Source organism: Babylonia areolata, chromosome 34 (assembly GCF_041734735.1).
Source record: "Babylonia areolata isolate BAREFJ2019XMU chromosome 34, ASM4173473v1, whole genome shotgun sequence".
Classification (NCBI taxonomy): domain Eukaryota; kingdom Metazoa; phylum Mollusca; class Gastropoda; order Neogastropoda; family Buccinidae; genus Babylonia; species Babylonia areolata.
The window spans coordinates 7,811,329-7,822,730 of NC_134909.1; the positions used below are offsets into that span (position 1 = coordinate 7,811,329).

At 42.4% G+C, this 11,402-nt stretch overlaps 1 long non-coding RNA gene across 1 annotated transcript in view; it reads left to right on the forward strand.

Annotated features, from left to right (window-relative positions):
• LOC143277308 (uncharacterized) overlaps nt 1-11,062 on the forward strand; it is a 50,622-nt gene extending 39,560 nt beyond the window's left edge. The window contains exon 3 of the long non-coding RNA XR_013053723.1: nt 10,915-11,062. This is a non-coding gene — a long non-coding RNA (uncharacterized LOC143277308). The remainder of the gene's footprint in view (nt 1-10,914) is intronic.
• Nucleotides 11,063-11,402: the final 340 nt, after the last annotated feature.

Consider the following 11,402-nt stretch of genomic DNA (forward strand, 5'->3'; position numbering starts at 1 on the left):
TAGTGAATAGTTTTCCAACACAGCTGAGCAAAGTTATTCCCCTATAATTATCACAGTCAAGTGTATCACCTTTGCCTTTATACAATGGCAATATCAAGCCGGATACCCATTTTTCTAGTAAAACACCTTCGTCCAGTATCTTGCTAAATAATTTACAGTATGTATCTGTTAGCAAAGGAACGCTGTTATGATATATTCATTACGAATCATGTCTTCACCGGCACTTTTGCCTTTCTTCATTCTTTTTATGGCTGAAGTAATTTCATCTACAGTAATACATGCATTTAAAATATCATCATTATCCTCTAAATTGATAATATGCATTGCCGTTGTACTGTCAATATGTTCATTATCATTAACGTTAAGGTTGCTGAAAGGGTGAAACATGTCTTCTAAATTTATGGGACATGATGCTTTCTTTTTCTTTTTAATTCTATTCCATAGTTCTCTTGAACTGCTTTTGCGTAAACTTTGTAGTTCTCTGTGCCATTTTTTTTCTCCACGTCTTTTCTGCTTTCTTTAAAACGGACTTGTAACTTTTGCTGACTCTTTCGAGCGTGTCTATTTTTACTAGAATTTCTTTTTTTTTTTACTCTGTGTTTAGCTTTAAAATATTCTGATCGGCTTCATTTGCATCTGGAATCAAACCAACTGCAACTATCTCTGTGTTTTGTCATGATGATGATGGAGTCTCCCGTCGGGCCGACAGATGAGTAGGCAGGCAGGCTTATCTGTCGGTGTGTGTCCTCGTATGGGAGAAGAGGCCGATTCTGGATGCACAGCACTTCCCACAGGTGTTGCAAGGGAAAACATCTCCAGAAGTTGAGCCCTGCTTCCTTCGCTCACGCTTCTCCTTACTGGCCAGCGTTCTCTTGTTTTCAAATGTCTTTATGCCACTAGAGCACAGCATCCTCCAGCGAGATCTGTCAAGGGCATCAGTTTCCCAGGAAGCGATGTCTATATCACAGGCTTTGAGGTTTGTCTTCAAGGTGTCCTTGAAGCGCTTGCAGGGTCTTCCAAGTTCATGGTGGCCTTCCTTCAGCTGGCCATACAAAAGCATCTTCGGGATCCTGCTGTCTGTCATGCAGACAACGTGTCCTGTCCAGCGTAGCTGGCACTTGCCTGACCAGCACAGGTGGCCTGACTGATGTGTTTTGTCTTAGAAGTACGAATTTGTCATGTCCCGAGAGTATCTTTTGCCGTCTGAATCAGAATGTTTGCAAGCTTATTTATGACGTCAATATCCGCATCAATTGCGTCATTTAAGTGAGTAAGCTCAGTGTTAGACAAATTTTCTTGAAAAGAAGCAGCCTTTTCGTGTTCCCATTTTCGTATTATTTCATTCTGACCTGTTAAATTTGATGTGGCACATTTTTCATGACACAGTATGACAGCCGTATCAGTATTATTTTTATGGTTCAATGTGACACTCAGTAGCCAGAGACAAGATCAACAGGCTGTGTACATCAGATAATAAAGCATCAAATGGGGAAATAGTAAAATCTGTTATTTTTATGAACAAAAAGGGGGAACCAATCATGTAGTTGACCACAGTACAGCCATTACTAGTGAACATTCCAATTCTGTCATCTCTCCCTGCTCTTCCATTAAGAATATACAATGAAGACAATTTCTACAAGTCAATCAATCTATACCTATAGTTGTTTGGTCGACGATTATCTTGATTATGTCTACACTTAACTGGATATTACTGCTCATTTAAAACATTGATCAAATCACACACACACACAGTGTGACAGGAGCATACGTACGAAATGTTTGGCCACAAACACATGTCTTCAGTCCAATTTGAATCAGCTACTTTGGATGGATTCGGAAACGATTTTACGGCTTTTCCATCACAAAAACATGTTATACTGTCACCGTGTTCCCACTTTGCACACTTCGGAATAGCCATTCTGAACAAAAAGAGATGTAAGACCGTAAAAAAGTTTGGAAGCCACGTTGTATGCCACGCACTCCTGTAATCTATTTTCTTGCTGATTTGAAAGCTCCGGAAGTGAAGTTCCTTAATGTGGCAAAAGACCTTCACCTTGACAGTGATAATTATTCGGGGTCGCGAGGTCATGAAAGTCATGAATAACAACGAACTGTTGCAGGAGGGAGACAGAGTGGAAGACAGAAAACAATGGACTTACAACAGCAGAATGGTCAGGAAACCATTAGCAGAGGCTCTGGCTTTAACACACAATCGACAGACCTGGAGGAATCTGGTGAAGAGTTCTTCTGTGGCTTCACAAGTTAAGGAAGAAGAAGAGCAATGGATGTATTTCAGTTCACATCAGATGTATGGTTTGGATGTGTTTTGTGCAACATGTGATTTTGAACTGTTTTTTTTACTGGTCAGTCTCTTCGAGCAATGCGTCACTGGGCAGAGCAGTCTTTCAAAACTAAAAAAAACATACGAGATGTTTCTCGAAGTGCCCAGTTAGTAAAGCTTTCAAACAAGCTGTGTGTAGAAACCAGCTTTCTGAAACTGTTGTTAGAATGCTATTATCGAATGTTGTGGATCAAGTCAGGGGCATAGCCCTTGCTACTGGTACCAGTGTAACCCAGTACTACCTGCCGCATGTGAAGTCTCCCAACGACGGATCAGGTAACCTTTCCCAACGGCTGAGAAGGTGGAAGAGGATGACCAAAGGGCAGGGGGAGCTCTTATCCTTGGCTGGAAGTCCTCCTAGGAGACGGAGCTCTGAAGAAAAAAAACTGCACCTGCCGAGGCTGTCCTACACGTGGCGGTATCTGCACCTGTGGGACTGTGAGCGTCGGTAGGCGAGAGAGTGGGGAAGGGACTGCACAACTCCTCCTCACTAAAAAAAAGTCACCTGTGCTGGTCAGGCAACCAGGCTAATGTCGGAACAAGCTTGCCCTTCAACACTCAGCTTTCCCAAGCCCTGCAGCGATGGAGAAGTGGAAACGGGGACAGGCAGAGGATGCTGCTGGCAGTTCCTAGTCACGACTCTGCACACAGGCAGCTGTGGGATGATGGTCGTCCACCGTAGACTGGGGCAGATGTGGCGCCCATATCCTCCCACAGTGTCAGAGCAGCCCTTTTCAGGGACAGCACTGCTCTCCCCACATGTGGAAGGGGAGATAAAGGATCCCTAAACAAAGCCTGCCTCGCCAGGTTCATGGTAGGAAACCGCACCTACTTGGACATCCAACACTAGCGGTCGAAAAGAACAGAAGGAAACTACTAGGAGTCATGCCCTGACTCTGGGTGCCTGGAATGTTCGCACCCTTTTAGACAAGAGACAACAGACCAGAAAGGCGCACAGCGCTCATTGCTAGAATACTTGATCGCTACCAGGTGGACATTGCAGCCCTGAGCAAAACCAGGTTTGCCAGTGAAACCCAACTGGAGGAAGTTGGAGGGGGCTACACCTTCTACTGCATTGGGAAGCCAGATGGCACCCCAAGAACCTCAGGCGTGGGCTTTGCCATACGAAACAAGCTTGCTCGACAGCTTGACAGCCTTCCACGTGGGATAAACAATAGGCTGATGACCCTGCGTCTGAAGCTGTCCGAGGATCGCTTCTCCACAGTCATCAGCTGCTATGCCCCGACGATGACCAACCCTGATGACATCAAAGAAGCTTTCTACAAGGAGCTCAGCCACACCATTTCAGCGGTAGACAGAAAGGACAGGCTGATCATCCTTGGGGATTTCAATGCCGGCATTGGCATAGACTTCTCCTCATGGCCAAAAGCCCAAGGACAGCATGGCACTGACAAGCGCAACTCCAATGGACTGCTTTTGCTTTCGCTCTGCACGCAGCATGGACTGACCATCACCAACACCCTTTTCCAGCAAGCAAACAAGTACAAGAACACATGGATGCACCCCCGTTCCAAGCAATGGCACATGCTGGACTATGTGATTGTCCAGCAGAGGGAAAGAGGGGGTGTTTCCATTACACGCTGCATGAGAGGAGCAGTCTGTTGGTTGTACCATCGCCTGGTACGCAGCAAGATGAACATCAAACTTGCACGCAAGTTCCAACCAGCCAGGCAGAAACCCCCTAGGAAGGTGAACATCACCGCCTCCCTATCACCAAGGTCATGCTGCAGCAGCAAATCCAAGCAGCTCTCCAATAAATTCCTGCATTGACTGATGTAGAAGAGGTAAGGAGCACATTTAGAGATGTTGTGTACACAGCAGCAGCTAACACACTCGGCTTTGTACAGAGGAGCCACAAAGACTGGTTTGATGCGAACGACTCTGGAATCTTCAAGCTCCCGAACACACTGCATATACGGCATCAGGACCACATTTCCGATGAAGACTGCCAGAGAAAGGAGAACCAGTTCTTGCAAACCAAGCAACTTGTACAGAAGAGGCTGCGTGAGATGAAGAACACCTGGTGGGAGAGAATGTCCGAAGAGCTTCAGTCCACTGCTGATGCTCACAACAAGAAGACCTTCCATGATGGTCTCCAAGCTGTGCATGGGCCGAGAGTCACAGGATCAACCTCTGTCTGAGCCGTGGACCAGACCACCCTCCTGACAGACAAGAAAGACATCCTTGCCTGCTGGGCAGAGCACTTCAACATCCTCCTCAACAGGGACTCGCCCATATCTGACGAGGTAATTGCAGCCCTCCCACAGCTACCAGTCAATGGCTCGCTAGCTACCCATCCCACCAAGGCTGAGACCCGGAAGGCCCTGAAGCTGACAACGTCAGGAAAAGCACTAGGAGCGGATGGCTTCCAGGCTGACATCTACAAGTATGGAGGCAAGGTGCTGACAGACAAGCTGACTGCCCTGTTCCAGTCTATCTGGGAGAGAGGGGAGGTCCCCCAGGATTTCAAGGATGCTTCAGTTGTCCACATTCACAAACGGAAGGGAGACAAAACATCCTGCGATAACCACAGTGGAATCTCTCTCTTCTGCATCGTCGGCAAGATCTTCACCTGCATCATACTGAACAGACTGGTCGACCATGTCTCCAACACAGTCATCCCTGAAGCACAGTGTGGCTTCCGTTCAGGCAGGGGAACATGTGACATGGTGTTTGCCATATGCCAGATGCAAGAGAAGTGCCGTGAGCAGAACAAGGAGCTCCACTTGGTCTTTGTAGACCTGACTAAGGCCTTCGACATGGTGAACCGCCGTGGTCTGTGGAAGATCCTCCTAAAGTTCAGCTGCCCAGAGAGCCAAATCCAGCTGATTGCATCATTCCACAATGGCATGCAGGTGAGGGTACAGGAAAATACTGACATGTCGGATCCATTCTCTGTGGTAAATGGAGTGAAGCAGGGCTGCATCCTGGCACCCACACTGTTCTCCATTCTCTTCTCTGCCATGCTGATTGACGCCTTCTAAGACTGTGACTGGGGCATCTGCATTCAGTTTCGCACAAATGGCAAACTTTTCAACTTGCGGCGACTCCACACCAAGTCCAGGGTGTTTGAGGCACTGTTGAGAGAGTTCCTCTTCGCTGATGACTGTGCTCTTGCTGCACACACCCATGAGGACATGCAGTTCATTATGGATAGGTTCTCAACCTCCTGCAGGCACTTTGGACTCACCATCAGCCTCAGCAAGACTGAGTCCATGTACCAACCAGCTAGCTCACAGAACGCCAGTGCCTCCCCCCCCATCTGCAGTCAAGATCGATGACACACAGATCAAGTCAGTTGACAAGTTTTGCTACCTGGGCAGCACCCTATGCAGCAATGGAGCCCTTGATGCAGAAGTGACGCTGCGCATTGCCAAGGCCAGCTCTGCCTTTGGCAGACTCAACAACAGGCTGTGGAACAACAAAGGCATCAGGCTCAGCACCAAAATCAAAACCTACAGAGCTGTTGTGCTGACCACCTTGTTGTACTGCTGTGAAACATGGATGACCTATCGCCGTCATATTCAACAACTTGAGCAGTTTCACCAGAGATGCCTACGAAAGATCCTTGGCATAAAGTGGCAAGACAGGGTCTCCAACCTCCAGGTCCTAGAGAGGAGTGGCCTGCCCAGCACCGAAAGCCTGCTAATCCAGTGCCAGCTACACTGGACAGGACGTTGTCCGCATGACAGACAGCAGGATCCTGAAGATGCTCTTGTATGTCTAACACTGAGCTTACTCACTTAAATGACGCAATTGATGCGGATATTGACGTCATAAATGATAAGCTTGCAAACATTCTGATTCAGACGGCAAAAGATACTCTCGGGACATATCAAATTCGTACTTCTAAGACAAAACACATCAGTCAGGCCACCTGTGCTGGTCAGGCAAGTGCCAGCTACGCTGGACAGGACACGTTGTCTGCATGACAGACAGCAGGATCCCGAAGATGCTTTTGTATGGCCAGCTGAAGGAAGGCCACCGTGAACTTGGAAGACCCTGCAAGCGCTTCAAGGACGCCTTGAAGACAAACCTCGAAGTCTGTGACATAGACATCGCTTCCAGGGAAACTGATGACCTTGACAGATCTCGCTGGAGGATGCTGTGCTCTAGTGGCATAAAGACATTTGAAAACAAGAGAACGCTGGCCATTAAGGAGAAGCGTGAGCGAAGGAAGCAGGGCTCAACTTCTGGAGACATTTTCCCTTGCAACACCTGTGGGAAGTGCTGCGCATCGAAAATAGGCCTCTTCTCCCATATGAGGACACACACCAACAGATAAGCCTGCCTACCTACTCATCTGTCGGTCCAATGGGAGACTCCAACATTGAATGTGTGACGTATAATTCGGAAAAGATAATCTAAAATATTTTTCTTGACATTTTTTCAAAGAAATGCCCTCAAATAGGCATACCTTTTTTATTCACTGTGTCATCCATCAGAAATAATGGCTGTTGAAAATAAATCAAAGTCAGTGTTTTCTGTGTTGTATCTCCATCATGTAGGGGGTGTTTGGAATACCTGATGATAATGTCTCTATCATAGGGAGGTAAACACTGAAACAGAACTGTATGGATCATAAAACTGGAAACAAATGTCTTGAGCATGATCTATAAAATTAAGTTCATGTGTGTTGGTTACAGAACAGTCTGCATTACATAACTCAATGATGAATAAACTGGCTTTGTACCTCACTACCTGGGAATTAAATGGAGACATTATCAGAAGTAATAATGGTATTATTCACTTTCATAACAAAAATGACTCGTCTGGCTTGTTAGTTTCAGTTGATTCTGGAAGAGTATGGATTTTGATTTTACCACATTGTATAGTATTTTTGGAATATCAAAGCATATGTTGCAATATTCCTATTATCTGGTTTGCCTGCTTCATCCATTCAGTCCCTTCAGTGCATAGAAAACTCTGCTGCCCGACTCATCCTCAGAAAGAAAAGATCGGAGCACATCACTCCTATTTTCAAATTTTGCAACATCTTCATTGGCTCCCTGTCTCTTACAGTATAAAGTATAAGATCAGCACTCTATGTTATAAATGTATTAAAAAATCTGCCCCTTCTGATCTTTGTGGCTGCCTTCACCTCTACACTCCATCTCGTTCTCTATGATTGGCTTACCCAGATTCAAACACTCCACTGTTGGATGCCGTTCTTTCTCTGTCTCTGGACCTTGTATTTGGAATGAACTTCCTCTTTCGCTTCGTCAGGTCTCCCCACTCCGCGCTTTGAAGTATGGCCTTAAAATCCACCTCTTCACAAGATAGCCTCCCTGCCCTACCTCTTCCTTGTCTTCAGTTTTCTTCAGTTTTAGAGTTATGCATGCTTGTGAATGACTGGTGTGAAAGCACTTAGATTTGTCTCTGTACAAGATTCAGCGCCATATAAATACTACCATTGAATTTTATTTTTTTTAATATAAATATACATCAGTTTGATCTGGAAAATAATTACTTCTTTGCTTTTGAAGAATTCCAAGACCACTTTCCAAACCTCAGTCAAACAAACTTTCTTTTGTACAATATATACAGTTAACATGTGTGTTCTTGAGCAATTCAGAGGCATGATACACCATACATTTGTAAGTTGTCCCCACATGATTGCATTATGGAAAGTAAAATTTGGATGGTGGTCTCAGGGGGAATCAAAAACATTCCATCTATTTTTCTTGTTTCAGACTTTCCATCAGCAGTTGTCAAGTGGAATGAATACTTTCATGATCTGAAATGGAAAGAAATTTTTTTTTTTCATTGCTTTAAATTCCATGATGTGAAACTGAAGTGGTTTCAGGCTCAAATTTTACACCATTGATTGCCTGTATATATATGAAAGGTTTTGTATGACTGCTGAATCATTGAAGAACAGATGTGTTTTTCTTGTAATCGAGAAGTTCAAACCATAGCATTTGCTTTAGAATTGTAAAATTGCACAAACTTTTTCACTGAGGGATTAAAAGTATTAGTTGAAATATGAAAACTATGAACATTGTACATAATTTACTGCCTATGTCTGAAGAGCTGATAGGGTTTGGCTGTAAAAACAACAACAACAAAAAACAAGAGAGGCAAGGCCTTCAAGACTCACTTGTGATATTTTTAAAATGTGTTCTGTATTTGTTATTATAAAGCTTCGGGGTTAAAAAAAAAAGAAAGAAAGAAAAAAAAGAAGTCCTGACGGCAGATTCAAAACCCGCATGTTAGGGTGAGTAGAAACTGTCTTACCCAATACACTATCATGGCTCCTTAACTGACGTTCAAAATTTTAACATTTAAACATGCTTTTTTAAAGGGTGATAAATCGATTGCAGTATTCGCAGTGAGAACGCTGTTTAAATCATATTATTCTGGTGTATCTTGGGCAATTAAAAATTCTTTTTAAGTCCGCGGTAAAGGAGAGGTGGCTATCGGTAAAGGAGAGGTGGCTATTGCTGCAATCACACTGCAACATTTACACACAAGCTTTTTATATACTGAGTATAATTTCAAAATGTTATGTTTAAGATGAGAAAGACCAGTTTAAAGCAAATGAACCCCCCTAGCATTAATTACATATTAATTTCCCTTTTTTACTATCTGCAGCAAAGACATGCACCAGAAATGTAACTTCCATGCTTAGCAAAAGAAGTTCCTGTTTGAACAAAAAATGATTAAAATGACTGCTCTTGTTGCTGTGTCAGAATATCAGATCAAAGTGCCACGTTTAGAAAATAAAAAATATATAAATATAACAGAAAATTCAGTTTGCATATAATCTGGCTTCTTTTTTTAAAATTTTTTGTGCCCATCCCAGAGGTGCAATATTGTTTTAAACAAGATGACTGGAAAGAACTGAATTTTTCCTATTTTTATGCCAAATTTGGTGTCAACTGACAAAGTATTTGCAGAGAAAATGGCAATGTTAAAGGTTACCACACACACACACAACTGAACACGGGTTAAAACATAGACTCACTCTGTTTACACAAGTGAGTCAAAAAGGAGGGGGAAAAAAAAAGATGATGTGATTACACTTACAGACTAGGTTTTTGACTTCATTCTGGTACTTGGTAGTTTTATATAGATAGATCTACAAATGTTACATGAATATTTTGAAATGTACAAGCTTTCTTCACAATTTTAGCAAGTAATTATCTGGAAATCAAGACATAGCTTATATTGAAGGCAGATTTGTTCAGTTTACCCAAAACTGGTTTCTAGAATTGTTTTCCAACAGTAATGTGTTTGCTCACTACACTTCCTCCATCTTTCATCTCTCTCCAGCTCTTACTTTGTGCATGTGTGAGTGTGTTTTCTATTAATTTAGATGGTGTTTATTATGTATAAGTACAGACTTGTTGTTTCAGTTGTGCACAAATCACAAATAATGTGATGGGAAATACTGTTAGTGTTATTGACACAACACACACACACACACTGTTGACAACCTTTTTTTTGTGTACAAAACTAGAGTTTGTTTTTAGATGTAGATCAGTTGATATTGTATTTTTATTATTATTATTTTTTTTTTTTTTTTTTTTTTTTTTTACAATGATGATGTGACACTTTGTTATACATTCATAGGGTGTTAAAAAATCTAATCAGAAAATAGAATTAATCAATTTAATGAGAAGACAGGGAAGAGGAAGAAGAATTTGCTCATAAATGGGAGGTTATCGCACTATTGTTCATAGTTGTGATGCCTTTTTCATGCAGTATGGAAGATCAAATTGATTGTTTGCATAAACTGTGTGTTTGTGAATGTGTATGTGTGTGTGAGAGTGTGTGTGTGTTCTTGGGAGAGGGGATATGCAAAACATAAAAATCCCTTGTACCTTATGATCTTATAACTTCAGTTAAGTGAACTTGTCAGCTTTTCTTCTCAGATTCTACTGTGTAATGCTTCATTAGTTTTTGCTGGATTCCAGTTATGTGTTTTTGTAATTTTGATGACCTGATATGGAATTTGATTCCAAGTGTCTTCTTGACAAAACTCATATAACCTTCGCTGCAAGGGGTAAAAAATCCAGGTCTGAGGTTAACTATGGTAAAGATACCCTTAAAGTATGGCTAGCTTGTTTTTAAATTTAAAAAAAGTCTCCATGGATATATATTTAGGACTTCTCTCCAAACTCTCCAAAATTCATTTTCGATTTACACAACATGACCCACTGATGCACACTGGCAGGAGTTTGATTCCTGTCCTGTGCAAACTACAACCCCACTTTGTTGACAAATCAAAAGTAGGAGCAGCTAGTGACGTCCCTTAGTATATCACATCCCTTCTGTGTGCCTATGCAGCACCCTCTTTTTTCCAGCAGCTAATATGCCATTTATGCTCTGACATAGGCTTGAAAAATTAGTAGGACCTAAACATTTTGAAAACCAAAAACTTAACAATGGACATAATCTGCTGTCAGAACCAGATTTTTTTTTTCCTTTTTTTGTGTGGCCCTTTATTTGCATATATCCTTCGGACGCACAAAGATTAAATTATAAAATGAATATATATATATTCAGTTTTGCGAAAAGATGTTCAAGTATACAACATCATTTCACAGGTACATTTATCAAGGACTGTGGCTCTGGAAGTGTGGATGTGGTGAAGGACAGATCTGACTTCTCTCTTGTCTGCGAGGGGTACACAGGAACTGGGGCCTGGACATACAAGACAACGACATCAGCATTTATAGGCATTGGTACTTGTAATTCCTCCTGTCGCATTATTAACCAAGGACTGTCAGCTTTCTTCAATCTGACGCCAATTTTTTCCAACTCCAGCAGACTGTCTTTTACCAGCATCGCTACTGCAACTAGTTTTGATGGTAACACTTATGACTGTGACAGCATCTTATGCAAGGTCAACATTGTTGGTAAGTGTGAAATTCTCAGTGTGTGTGTGTGTGTGTGTGTGTGTGTGTGTGTGTGTGTGTGTGTGTGTGTGTGCAGATGGTATACTATATGGCCCAAAGCAAAATAGGGTGTCAAAATTATTGAAAATCTATTTTGAAATCTGTAATTTTAGTTTTCTGTTACTAAAAATTAATAT